Genomic DNA, 15,371 nt, shown 5'->3' on the forward strand with positions numbered 1-15,371 from the left:
TAAAACAGGTCTAAACCAGGACTAAAACAGGAGTAAACCAGGTCTAAACCAGGACTAAAACAGGTCTAAACCAGGACTAAAAACAGGTCTAAACCAGGACTGAAAACCAGGACTAAATCAAGTCTAAACCAGGAGTAAAACAGGTCTAAACCAGGACTAAAACAGGAGTAAACCAGGTCTAAACCAGGAGTAAAACAGGTCAAAACCAAGACTGAACCAGGACTAAAACAGGTCTAAACCAGGTCTAAACCAGGACTAAATCAGGACTAACCAGGACTGAACCAGGTCTAAACTAGGACTAAACCAGGACTAAATCAGACTCAGGACTAAATCAGATCTAAACCAGGTCTAAACCAGGACTAAAACAGGTTTAAACCAGAACTAAACCAGGTCTACAACAGGCCTAAACCAGGTCTAAACCAGGACTAAAACAGGACTAAACCACAAACTGAAAACAGGATGAAACCAGGTCTACCAGGAGTAAGCCAGGAATAAACCGGTCTCAGTCCTAATCTGGGCCAGGCCCATCCCGACACTCCTGGTTCAGTCCTGGTTCAGTCCTGGTTCAGTCCTGGTTCAGTGAAAAACTGAAAACTGAAAAAACAATCATTATCCGTTTTTTTCATTTTAGTTTTGGAGACAAATAATGAAGAAAATAGTTGTTTTTCGTTTCTTATATTTTGTTTTATTTTAAAAAATGAATGAACGAATGACACACGGATTACAGACCATTAAGAGGTGCCTTCTTTTCATTTATTTTTTGTTTGCTCGCCCAGAAATACTGTAACCGCAAAAACAAAATGCAGTCCGCTTCTATTATACAGCTTATGAGTATACAGCAGCCCTTGCACACCGGGATGATTTCTTTACCCTACGGGGAGTCTGGAGGTGACGTTTTGTGACTCTTTGTGACATTTCGCCAACATATATCTATCGCAGCTTCCGGAAAGTCTTGGACAGTTGTGGATTTGGAATAACAGTGTCTAAACTTGTTGAGTGGTGTCAGCGTTGCGTCGGTGTGTGAGCGGAGAGCGCAGGTTTCATCACACAGGGGCTGAGGAGGGGTAGAGCTCCAGGAGGCAGCTCCCCTCAGGGCTACACTCCTCCAACCCACTGCTCCATCACTCACACACACACACACACACACACGGCTACGTTCAGGCTGCAGGCCATACGCTCAATTCAGATTTTTTTTTCACATTTCCAATAGACGCATCAAGAATCTTGGACTTCCGGTCAATGCATAGTGGGAAGGATTTTCTGAAAAAGTGAGCATCAAACCACCATGTTTGATTTCCCAGTGGGAAGTCGATCCTTTTCAAGTGTTTTGAACCATATCGCTTTGGTTTCTGGTTCTGATATTGTCATATTTTAGTTTTGGGATTTGGACATCGTTATTTGTGTGGTTGTTGGATCCTAACAGCGGAAAACGGCTCGAGAAATTTGTTTGCGAACTCCATAAATGCAAAAGGGAATCAGATGTGTGTGACTGCAAACCTCCGTTCAAACTGTTCCCCTTCCCAACGGAACTGAAAAATAGTGAAAGACGAAGGGCAGTATTGATCCACAGGAAGAACGAAAAAGGAAATCTTTGACTGCCTAAATCATCCCGAGTTTGCAGTGAACATTTTATATATGGAGCGCCAACAAAGCAGAATCCCGATCCCTCGCTCGACCTTGTTTGCGAATTTAAAAAGTCAACGCCAAAGCGAAAGGCACCGGCTGTTCACCAAGAAACACCTTCCACTGCAAAGAGACCAAGACGTAATGTTGCTGTAAAACCACAAGAACTGTTTGTCTTCTGCACCTCTCGTTTAACAAATGGGATTCCACTTTGATGTCGCTCCACATACAAAATGTTCGCTGCAAACTCAGGATGATTTAGGCAGTCAAAGGTTTCATTTTTTTGTACTTCCTTTCACTATTTTTCAATTCCAATGGGAAGGGAAACAGTTTGAACAGAGGTTTGCAGTCACACACATCTGATTCCCTTTTGCATTTATGAAGTTCGCAAACAAATTTCTCGAGCCGTTTTCTGCTGTTAGGATCCAACAACCACACAATTACGATGTCCGAATCCCAAAACTAAAATATGACAATATCAGAACCAGAAACAAAAGCGATATGGTTCAAAAGACTTGAAAAGATCGACTTTGACAATAGACACATCCCACTGGGAAAACAAACATGGCGGTTTGATGCTCACTTTTTTCGGAAAATCCTTCCCACTATGCATCGCACAGTGACCGGAAGTCCGAAATTCTTGATGCTTCTGTTAAACACGACTTTTATGTGATCTCCAGTGTGAACTTTTAAATGCCCCAAAAGTGTCCCGCATGCACATTGGAGGACACCACAACGTCACACACAGCAAAGTCGCCTAAACGCTGGGCTTTTCTCCCAAAATACAGTCCAGTTCTTCATAAAATGGACAGGTCACACGTCCGCGGCCGCTTCGTTTGTTTGAGTCTTTAGCCTCCTTGTATTTGACTCTTCAGTTTTCGTTGACATTGGAGCCAGGACTCTGTCACCCTGCCCCTCTCCTCTGCTCCATCTGACAATCTCCACTTCATCTTATTCCTCTGACCTTCTCCTCTGCATCCTCTGCTCCATCTGACCCTGTCCTCTACATTCTCTGCCTTTGCTCCTCTGACCCTCTTCTTTTCATCCTCTGCTCCATCTGACCTCTGCTGCATTCTCTGCTCCTTTACCCTTCTCCTCTGCATCCTCTTTTCCTGACCCTCTACTCTGCTCCTCTTTTCCTCTGACCCTCTCCTTTCCATCCTCTGCTCCTCTGATCTTCTCCTCTGTTCCTTTGACCTTCTCCACTTCATCCTCTGCTGCATCTGACCCTCTCATCTGCAGCCTCTGCTCCTTTGACTCTCTCTTCTGCTCCAACCGACCCTCTCCTCTGCATCTTCTAGTCCAACTGACCCTCTCCTCTGCTCCTCTGACCTTCTCCTCTGCTCCATTCGACCCTCTCCTCTGCATCCTCTTTTCCTCTGACCTTCTCCTTTGCTCCATCTGACCCTCTTCTCTGCTCCATCTAAACCCCTCTGCGTCCTCTGCTGCGTCGGACCCTCTCCTTTCCATCATCTGCTCCTCTGACCTTCTTCGCTACTCCTGCTCCATCTGCCCCTCTCCTCTTCATCCTCTGCCCCTTTGACCCTCTCCTTTGCTCCATCTGACCCTCTCCTCTGCTCCATCTGACCTTCTCTGCATCCTTTTTTCCTCTGACCCTCTCCTCTGCTCCTCTGACCTTCTCCTCTGCATCCTTTGCTCCATCGGAACCTCTCCTCTGCTCCTCTCCTCTGCATCATTTCCTCCTACATTGTACTCCTAATTGTTCACTTAGTTTCTTCCACCTCAGCCGTGCATTTTTCTTAATTAATTTTAACTAAATTAAACTTTGATGTTTGCCAATTACTCATTAGTGATTAAAAATTGAAATATGCATAACGCTCTTGCAAGTCAATTATGCCATTTTTCACATAAATATGAGGCGACTCTGTTTTTAACAAGCTTTCATCAGTTTCTCTTAAACGCTGGTGCATTTTCTGAAAGGTCGCAAAAATCATTTACGCGTCTCTCATAGGTCACAGGACACAGGAGCGCGGAAAATGGAGAATTAAATGAACACAAATACGATGTTTATAAAGGATGAACCCCTCACCCGCGCATCAGATCTGATTTAATTATAATAACAACTGAAGACAGAAATGTGACCTTACATGGGCAGGTTTGTCTCGGTCTTGGTCGGTGGTCGGTGCCTCGTTTAGTCTTCGTAACGCCCTCCTCCCAAAAAGCCTTATCCTTGTAAAATCATCCTCTAAAGAATTAGCAGAAGTGCAGGCAAAGTGGCGTAAGTGATAAAAGCGAGCTACAAATGCTTCATGTAACCTTTCTTTTGCTGTACTAGCTGGACTATGGTTGTCAAAAGTTTTGAAAAGCAGGTAGAAGTATCAAAACTACATACTCATTTGAGCACGGATCAATACTAAAAAGGTCACATGCACAGGATAGGAAATAAGCCTTTCCTGAATAACTTTAGGCTGATCTTGAGCTGTATCAGAACAATTATAAGAGCACTTGTTCTGAATCTGAATCTGCCTGGACCACTGAGGGTTTACACAAATATAAAACCATATGCACATAGGCTTAGGGAATGTGCAATCAAAACTGTACATAGGTTTAGGAAGTGTGCAATCAAAACTGTACATAAATTTAGGAAGTGTGCAAAAAAAAATGTACATAGGCTTGGGAATGTGCACTTATTAATAGAATACAAGAATGCAAAGGGCTTGACTGCTAAGAATCGTTTAAAGGCCGTGTTGGTGCATCACTCGTGGTCAGACTTGGTCTCGTATCTATTTTGGTTCTATGGTGTTTGTTTATGTGGTGCTTTGTGTTGTGTTGTCCTGTTTTTTTTTTTGATAAAGCATGTTACCCCCTGTCCCAAGACAAATTTCTCCCATGGAAGAAAATAAAGGATTGTCTTATCTTAAAACCACATACTACAGTCAACGTAGAAAGTGAGACAAAGCCTGCACACTTACTCCCAAACTACTTTAAATAAATGTTTTGAGTGGATCTTCGTCAGGTCTTGGTTCTCTCTGTGTACCTTCTCCCCAATGATTGTCCGGCCAGTCTAAAAGGAGAAGGGTCCTGCTGCAGCCTGGGCGTTTCCATCATGATACAAGAACACCCACTGGGTAGTCCTGGTAGCGAAGTTTCAAAAGGGATACTGGGTATAATGTCTTTTGTCCAGGAAAGGCAGTGGAGCATCTTTGTCTTCGATGAAAGATCGTGATGTCAGTAAATTGGCTATTTATTTATTTCGACAACATTTAATTGAGAAGTGTTCTTATGTTGGCTCTATCACTGATATCGCTGATGTTTCATCTTAATTGTATTCAAATCCAATACTAACATTAGCAACACACATTTAGTAGTGGCTAATCTCATGTTATCTCGTATATTAACAGCGAGCCAGAAGAAAGCCATGTGTTTTACTGTTTGTAGTTACAGATTATAGTTAGATTTTGTCCATTATTTTACGATGGAGGCAGTATTATTACAATACATTGTTAAGTTGGATGTGATCGGGTCAGCTGGAAATAGCAGCCATAGAACATTGGTGGATGCGATGCTTTGTTTTAGTGGTAAACAGTAGAACACATGGCTTTCTTCTGGCTCCCCGTTAATACACGAGATAACATGAGATTAGCTACTACCCAATGTGTGTCGCTAATGTTAGTGTCGGATTTGGATGCAATTAAGACAAAACAGCAGCTAGATCAGTGATACAGCCAACATAAGAACACTTCTCAATTAATGTTGTCGAAATAAATAGCCAGCACCATGGAGCCTCCCATGAAATAATTGTGTTGTAGCCTAAATACATCCAGTCTATGGTTGCAGCCACATCTCTCCCTCACCCACACTCACTATTCCTCTCTCTTTACACTGTATAAAAATGAATTAGGCTAAACCAGGGGTGGGCAAGCTATGGCCCGGGCCGGGCCCTTTAAACCTTTTAATCCGGCCTGCCGAACTTGAATAAATTACAATAATAAACCTTGTTGATATTTAATTTTTCCTGATTTCTGGCGTTTCCCAGTAGATGGCGCACTATATATACATTGAGGTGCGGCGTATTATGTTGGCCGCAATGCTTTATGGGAAAGTATTCTTTCGGACTAGCTCGTGACAGGAGTCATTTTCGGGCAGTGTATTCGGACCATGAGTGAGGTAGAAAAGTTGAAGACATAAGTGGGTTGAAAGCAAATTCTAAAACTTGTAGACGCTGTGTTACAAATCTTAACGCCTGGAATGTTTTAAGGGTCTAGTTTTACTGCACGTGTTTATTACGTGTTCAGTGTTTACGTGCGTAACCTCGTAGCATGGGCTCTGTTTCTCAATGAGATCTAAGTGCGCAGGACTCGCGTTCGCCTGTGGTGTGCAGTGGAGCAGACCTCATACACTTTTTATGCATTCTGAAACTTTCGCGTCCAAAAGTTGCAGTGCATAGTGCAGAATACACCCTATATGAGCGTAAATACGAGTGAAATGGAGCCAGGCTCTTAACACGTCATGTCCTGTCTCCTGTCCGGCCCTTCAGTCACATTTTAGAACCCTATGTGGCCAAAAGTTTACCCACTCCTGGGCTAAACCTTCTATAGCCACTCACTCACTAGTTTGTTAACATTTACTCTATAACTGCATGTTATTTTGAAACTTCTCTTTGAGAAAACTTTAACTATTGAACGTTGTTAATCCAGATGTTGATGTTGAGACCCAGTGCCGATCTCTTCTGAACTAAAGGTAAAAGAAAACCACCACTGCATGACATCACAAGCTGAAAGGAACATTTGGAGATGTTTGATTTGAAGGTGGTGTTGGCTTTTCCTGGAGGCAGCCTGAAAGAGAGTCTTAAAAGAGAGTCCAGGAGAGTTAAAGCAGTTCACAGATAGGTCTCTTTATTTGGCTCAAGCAGGTACAGGTCTCTGATTCAAGTTGATTACAGAAGAACGTCCTAAAACGTCTCTTCTAAACGTCTCAAAATAGTACAGCAAAGTAGACAGCTTTATACTCGATCATTTTGTCAAACATTAACTTGTTGATGTAGCGTGTTCAGCAGGAAATTCACAGTACTGTTGACCCAGCCATATGCCAACGGGTTCAAATCCGCCTTTTTTCTCTTCTTGTTGGCATCCTTAAGTTCAATACATCATGTCTCGGCCTCGCTGACACTTCAGAGTCCAGAACATTAACCTCTTTTATGTAGATGAACAACAACATGTCAAGGGATATTTGAATGAACAAGTAATATGATGGAAATTAAAATGAAACGTTAACATCAAAGAAAATAATTCTTGCAGTTGAGTCAGACTGGAATGTTCATGAAATAAATCATAATAGCTCAAAAATACAAAAAAAGCAACCCAAAAACCAAACATTCTGACTGTGAATGGGATTGCATTTCCACAGATCTGACCTGTAACTTAGGCTACGTTCAGACTGCAGGGCTTGATGCTCAATTCCGATTTTTTTGTGAAATCCGATGTTTTTGCGAGGTCGTTCACATTTCCAATTAAATGCGACTTGTCTGTGACTTCAGTGTGAACGGTAAACGGCCCGAAAGTGTCCCACATGTGCACTGGAGACACGATGACGTCAACCCCATGCGTCAACCGCAGCGAGCGTATCTGTGTTTACGGAAGTTGTCCAAATATGGCGACCTGGCGATTTTACAGTTCCGGTTTCCGCCTGCTTCAGCGCAGAATAGTGACGTTTGTCGCTTGTTAATGACGTGTAGGTCGGATGAATGCGCTTTGGCCGTTCAGACTGAAGTCGCATGTCAAAAGATCGGATATGTATCGGATTCAGGAGCACATATCCAAGTGTCCTGGGTCACATTTGAAAAATTCGGATCTGTGCCGTTCAGACTGTCATTAAAAGATCGGATACAGGTCACATAGAAGCCAAAAAATCGGATTTGGGTCACTTCAGGCTGCAGTCTGAACGCAGCCTTAGTCTGGTTTGGTCTCCATGAAGATAGAAAGGTTAAATGCCACACTGTGAAACATTCCAGACAGCCATAGCATCCCCTTGGAGAAAAGCATTTGAAGGAACCCTCCATCTGGAAAGTGACACAATGCTTTTTTTTTTTTTCCCTTTCTTTCTACGTTTTAACATGAGAAGCCATTTACTTCGACAATTGCTTTTTGGGCTTTGACTGTACGCTCCAGCCGTCATTGGAGAGTTGTACTTTTGTTAACTCTGCGTTCCAGGTGGTGGCTTTTCCCTAATAGTGTCCTTTTGGAAACTGCATCTACACAAAACAATTGAAAATGACTTGAATTCATAACAGTTTGTAGGACTCTCGACTGGCCTTATATTTGGAGTCAGTAAAGCGTGTGCCTTTGTTCACGAAGTTGAAAGGCTTGAACACCGGGCCAACTATTATTGTTGTGTCCTTAGGCAAGACATTCACCTCCATTGCCCTTTCCATTTCCTCCAGTGTGGTTGTGATGCACTGCAAAGCGAGTGCACTGGAATGAGGAATGCAACGATACAGTTTTCCCACGATTCGATACGTATCTTGATTCATGGGGTCACAATATCAATTCGATTTCAATACATTTTATGACAAGCAAAAAAACTCTCATGAATTTTTTTCTGCTAATGAGTACAATATAATAACACTTTGATTAACTCTACAGTAAATACAATACATTACAGCACAACTACTGTAAAGTTGAATGTGTTTTAGTTCATTTGGTTCAGTGATTTACAGCAAAGAATTTTTTAATCAGTGAAAATAAGAACAGAGCTTTCTCCGGCTGTTTTATATTTTAGAATATAGCCAGTCTACTTTTAATATAGAGCGGTAGGGGAGTTACACTATCAGACTTTTCCTTCTTTGATGATGATTTGATGATTTCTTTTCCTCCTGAGTCTCACCGGGTGCACGAGTCTGTGTCAGCTGCTCTGCCTCCTCCAGCAGAGACAGTACGTAGCTCCTCCCACACTGCCATGCTACAGACTGTGACACACTGCGCTCTCCCATCCACTTTCTGAACACTCAAACTATACACAGAAATGTCTCAAGAGACTGTTTTCTGAGTAAAACTTTTGAGACAGAGCCTGAGAAAAAGATCATGTATATCACGCGTTGCATCGTCTGTACATATACGTAGCCAGGCTGGCGCCACCTAGTGCCTCCACTCCATTTTATTTCTCTCCAGCGACTAGGTCAGGAATCGGAATACACTAGACCACAGGTGTCAAACATGCGGCCCGGGAGCCAAATCCGGCCCTCCAAGACCTTTAATCTGGCCCTCGGCTGATTTTCTACTCAAATATTTTAATTATATTGTCTATTAAAATATTGTTAATTTTCTACGGTGTTTATCACAGCAGCGTCTCCAGCGTCTCTGTACGTGGCCCCTCCCACCAGAGCAGCACAAATGAAGACTTGTCTCTTTCCAAACGCTCTTAAAGGACGATCGTTTTGACTGTTGACCGTGACACCCTCATCAACAAAATGTCCAAAATGAGAAAAGTGGATCTGAGTGCAGGATTTTACAACAAAAACTGACTTATTCCTGTTTGCAAACAAGTTCATGTTAAAACATTGTGTTGAAATTACATTTTTCTTAAAGTTTCAGGTTGTTCATAATATTATAATATTTTGTAAAAGAAAGAGTTCATCAATTAAAAAAGATTTCTATAATAGATTTGTGTTTCTCTGCACAAATATTTGAACTTATTGTTATTTTTGGGGTTTATATGACATAAGTTTTCTGATCCGGCCCCTTTGGGATCAAAGTCGGTTGGATACGGCCCCCGACCAAAGTGAGTTTGACACCCCTGCACTAGACGGTTCGCAAAAACCACAGAAGTGCGATTTCGGGCACGAGCCAATAATTGAAGAGCCATACTGTTCTGTGTTGGCCAGGATTCCCAAGATCAAGGATTCAAAGCCGGAACAAAGAGAATGTTTGGTGAATTTTATCAAGGGAAAAGACGTTATTGCCCTTCTTCCTATGGAGTTTGGGAATAGCTTAATATACCAGTTACGACCAAACAGCAGCGATTGGTTAAATTAAAAAAGCACCCGCCAACCGTCGAGCGAACGAATCCTAATGCTGCGAGGTCAGACAGTTTCTACGAGGTGAAACCGGCCGATAAATCAGACTAGCATATACGAGTGCATTTGATTAATGCCGATGAAAAGCCAAAAGCAGTTGTAAAGTATTTAAAAATGAATATCGTTGTCATTCTTGGGTCTATATAAAATAAAAAAGTGACTGTTAGAATATTTGACATTTGACGACCCCCTTGTTTCCTTAATGACGTGTTTCGACACCTCCGCTGTATCATTAAAGATTTGATTTGACGACCATTAGAAACGACTCGGTTTTTCACATGTAAACAGAGACTGCGATAGGTGGGGGCCGCTACAACCCACACTAGGCTGACCAATAGGATTCCAAGATATTTTTTGCAGACTTTTTCCGAAGTTAATCGAAGTTGTGACGATTGTAGCTTCTGGAAAAACACGTGCAATGGAAAGATCGTGGCGCTGTGTGTGTATTTTATGAACAAGTTTAGAGAAAGTGACTTTTATAGAGTTTCAAAGTGATGATGAAGTTGATTATAAAGTGGAAAACAGTGATAGTGACGGACTTTCAGAGAGTGAAACCTAGGAAGGTGAGAATGCTGCTGATGTGTCTGTGTGGAGTCCTGCGATATCTGAACAAACAATCTGGGACTTTATACTCGATTATGAACCAAAATTGCCCCGAAATCTAGATGTTTCTCAGGTGAGTCCTTTGAAATATTTTCATTTTTTTTTTCCGTTTTTTGTATGACAGAATCGCTACAGAAACAAACGCTTATGTGGAGCTCTGCACACGAGAAAGTAGCCAAGGTGACAAATACTGGACACCCACTGACGGGGAAGAGTTTTATTATTATATTATAATAAGCTAAATGAGTTGAATAAGGTCCCCACAGGTGTTCAACAGGTAAAACTTGGCTCTACTGTATCTGGTGATATGAAATCTGTTTAAATCTGTTAGGTTAGATACTGTAATGTTCTGCTCACTGGTCTCTCCAAACGAGCTGTGAGACACTGCAGAACATCCAGAACATCCAGAACATCCAGAACATCCAGATCCAGAACATCCAGAACGCTGCAGCTCGGGTCCTGACTCGAACTAGGAAGTACGAGCACATAAGTCCTGTGCTCAGGTCTCTGCACTGGCTCCTGTGGCTCAGAGACTTTAAAGCAGCTCTGCTTGTACAAGTCTCTCCATGGCCGAGCACCAAAGTCCATCTGTGACATGTTAGTGTCATATGAACCATCTCACACTCTGAGGAGCTCAGGGACCGGCCTCCTGCTGGTGCCCAGAGTCACGACTAAACAAGGGGAGTCAGAGTTTCAGGTTCATGCAGCTAAAACCTGGAACAGTCTGAACATGTGAGACAGACTCTTCTGTGACGCTGTTTAAATCCAGGCTCAAAACATTTCTGTTTAACTGTGCAAATAACTGAAAGGTTTTCATTCCGCACTCTTCTCTCCAATTTATGTCCCTGTTTTTTAATTTTAATCTTCATGATTATTTATGTTTTGATTTGTTTTTATTATGATTTTAATGTATTTCTTATTCTGTAAAGCACTTTGAATTACTTTGTGTACGAATTGTGCTATACAAATAAACTTGCCTTGCCTAAATACTTTGACAAATATATTTTTTTAAATTGTTTTATGAATATAGTACTCAGAACATGCATATATCAGATGCTGAATGTTGTTTTTTGTTTTCAATTTTGCACCAGGTAAACTCTCATTTTCAGTGAGCTGTTATGAACCTGTAAATGAGTTGAATCACATTTAAACATCCATAAATAAAGAGTTCAGAGTCTGAGGTTTCCAGAGATACAAATATGTCTGTGTTTCAATTAAGTTCATGAGTGTGAAAATCATTTATAATCACTCGTGGAAGTCTGTTTTCTTTTATGCATTTATGCTCTATGGGTAGAACTAGGAATATATGTAAGGGTTGTTCCTAGTCGGCGTCCAAGGGGGAAAGAGTTACAGAGGAGGTATTTCGCTGGTGTGGGGTATTAACTGCAAACACATAATTTATTTAGATCAACTGCTCCCACACGACAATTCCCCATAAATATACAACACTACACGGCAACTTAACAAACCTCACTCGCTTTACAGTGCGTCACAACCACACTGGAGCAAATGGAAAGGGCAATAGAGGTGAATGTTTTGCCTAAGGACACAACAATGAGTATTTGTTGGCCCGGTATCCAAACTTTCAACTATGTGAAGAAAGGCACACGCTTTACAACTGAAGTTCGTCGAGAGTCCTACAAACTGTTATGAATTCAAGTCATTTTCAATTGTTTTGTGTAGATGCAGTTTCCAAAAGGACACTATTAGGGAAAAGCCACCACCTGGAACGCAGAGTTAACAAAAGTACAACTCTCCAATGACGGCTGGAGCGTACAGTCAAAGCCCAAAAAGCAATTCTGAAAATAAATGGCTTCTCATTCCCAGAGGAAGTGACTAGGTTCTTTAATCACTTTTGTCATTTTCTGCAAAAATCTCTGACCTGATGTGTGAAATTCCCAATGCAATTTCAAAGAGTTTTGTCCAAACGTTCAGAGGCCAAATCAGAGTTTTCCCATCACGATAATCCTGACAACTAAAGGAGGGAGGAATAGCCAGAAATGTTACCCAAGTTAGAGTAAAGTTTCTACAAATGAATGTTACTTAAGTAGAAGTACAAAGTAGTGGTCTGAAAAATTACTCCATCTTATTTATAATTAGTGCTGTCATCCGATTAAAAAAATTGAGAGATTAATTAATTATGATCTGTAATTAATTAATCTAATTAATCTCATTTTAATCTCACCTAAAAATTGCTGAGAAAAGCTTCAATTTGAGGTATTTTCATTTAAATTCATTATTACATTATTGTGGCAGATCAAAAGACTGATATAGATTTAAAAAAGTGACATTTATTGTTCAACAAATCTCTTCAATTTGGCTGTTGAGCCCAAGTCTCCATGAATAAGAAACTGTTTGCTGTAAAGTAGCAAAGACGAGGAAATCTGAACATAATAACTTTTGTCGACTTAAAGACAATAAAAAAGTCCAGTCTTTCCTTAACCATATTAAAATATTATTGATAGAGAAATGATTTATATATGAGATCACTGGTTTTAGTCCTGGTTTAGACCTGGTTTAGACCTGCTTTAGTCCTACTTTAGTCCTAGTTTAGTCCTGGAAAGGGTTAGTCCTGGTTTTAGTCCTGGTGTTAGTTCTGGTTTAGTCCTGGTTTAGTCCTGGTTTAGACCTGGTTTAGTCCTGGTTTAGTCCTGGTTTAGTCCTGGTTTAGACCTGGTTTTAGTTCTGGTTTTAGTTCTGGTTTAGACCTGGTTTAGTCCTGGACTGGTTTAGTCCTGGACTGGATTAGTCCTGGTTTTAGTCTTGGTGTTAGTTCTGGTTTAGAGGCGCACAGGAGGAAGCGCGGTTTACGCCGCGTACGCGAGAAAACACGATCCACACGCGGCTCACGGGAGCACGTCGGTGTCCACGCAGTGTCTACGGAAGGAAACGTGGTCCGAGCGTTCTCAGGTTAATGACGATGATGAAGGTGTGTGTTTGTGTGTGTTTGTGTGTGTGTTGTGTGTGTGTGTGTTTGTGTGTGTTTGTGTGTTTGTGTATAGGACAGTAGTGCAGACATCATGAGTCTATGCAGGTTGTTTTCACCAGTGACATTTAAGTTGTAGGCGATTTTATATTTGTTATTTTCTTTTATATTTTCACGTCGGGAGAAGAATTTCCAAAACACGAATGCGTTTTTACCTGTGCACTGCTGCCTCTGTTCTACTGGCTCTTCCACCTCGTCCATTGTGCGACTGACACCGCCAATTGACGTTTACATCGCTCTTACTGCGCGCGTTTTGTGTGGGTTTCCGACAATGAGTGGAATTACCGAAATAAAAAAATGTATAAATGTGTTTTTTGTGTGTGTGTGTGTGTCTGTTGTTGTCCCAACAACACATAAAAACAGGTTTTATAATAAAAGCAACTCGCATACAGAAACAGTAAAGTTAGAGATTAAAAATGAGATTAACGCGATTAAAAAACATAACGCGCTAAATATGACTGTAATTAATTAATCGCAATTAACGCGATAATTTGACACCCCTATTTATAATATGAAGTGTCTAGTAGGGCTGGGCAATATGGAGCAAAAATATATATCTTGATATATTTTGCTATATCTCGATATACGATATATATATATATCCATGTCTGTACGGGAAAAATAACTCCTCAAAACTACTGCAAAAACAAATAGTCAAATTCCACATTCCAGTCTTTTTTTTTACTGAAGTGCAAGAGGTCGGTTGTTCATATAGGAACATTTAAGATTACAAAAAATCCTTGATTACATAAATAATTATTTAACTGTAAAATAAAAGAAATAATATATATTTCCTTCTTTTCATTCATAAATAAAACAACTCAACTCAAGCTCATTTTTGCATTAACTCTGATAACCATGAGCTCCTTTAACAGAAGAACCTCAGGAGGGTCTTTATTTTAACAGATCCATGTTCCTCACCAGCGTAAGGAGCTCTGAGGTTTAATCCCACAATCCACTGCAGATCAAACCCAATGTTTCCAAACACTATTGTACAAGTTACACTGCAGCAGATTATTGATTATTGAAATCTTCTGCATAAATAAACTTTACATGACTAAACTTTACAACATATAAAGCATAACGACTCTAGAGCCACATCAGCCCGTTTGAGATAATAATGCGTTTAATGCAGTTTTGCGCACGTGTTTATGTTTTACAGAAACAAAACTTAAAAGCACATGGGTCATTTACATAAACAGTGCGCTCCTTGTGCCACCAATGCAGTTCAGCTTCTTTTGGACTAAAGGACACGACTCGGTGGAATATGAGTGTTCTCTCTGTGACAGAGGATGTTCTGCTGATGGTTTTGTCTGTAAATGGTGGAAAAGGTTCGTGGTGGTAGAAGCTTTTCACTGGCACCAACTTTTGGCATTCACAGCGGTAGTGAAGAATGAATGAGACACAAGCAAGAAAAATCAGAGAGGTGTGGGCGATGACAGAGAAGGCAAACAAGCGAAGCGGCGAAATCAGAACTGAATATAAGCATTATATCGATATATACGATATGTCAGAATCCATATCGAGTTTAAAAAATACATCGATATATTTTAAAAAATCACCCAAAAAATATATCACCCACCCCTAGTGTCTAGTACATGTATTCGTGCCGAACCGTTTCAGTGCAAAGCTGTGCACCCACGGGTTTGTGCAATTTGTGTGTGTTTACATTTCCCCACTACATGTGCAGCTACACAAAAGGCTCGGCTCTTTAATATTCACAAGGGAACTCGTCTGTGATTGGGGTGGCAGTGTTTCTCACAACGCTTTATAGTTAGGGCGGCCACCTTGACAACACTTGCCTCCCACCTTGACTACGTCCCTCCGAACCACGTGAATCCTCCCAAAACTACGATCGCCATGCCCTCAGACACTCCAATGTTGGTTTTTCTGGCCAAAAATTTGAAGATTGAGCAAAACGTCATGCTGGAACTGTTAGTGCTGCGCTTTACTTTTTGAAAAGTTTTGTTTATTGTTTACAAGGAATTTATTTTCTTTTTTATATTTCATTCATTTGTTGCTTATTTGAGAATATTTGATTTAACTTATTAATATTAACAAGCAGCACTTTACATTCTTCTAATTTTCCAGTCTGTATAATATTAAAACATTGTTGGTTTAATAAAC

The sequence above is a fragment of the Boleophthalmus pectinirostris genome, unplaced genomic scaffold (genome assembly GCF_026225935.1).
Source record: "Boleophthalmus pectinirostris isolate CB_2022bp ecotype Guang Dong unplaced genomic scaffold, ASM2622593v1 HiC_scaffold_23, whole genome shotgun sequence".
NCBI lineage: Eukaryota > Metazoa > Chordata > Actinopteri > Gobiiformes > Gobiidae > Boleophthalmus > Boleophthalmus pectinirostris.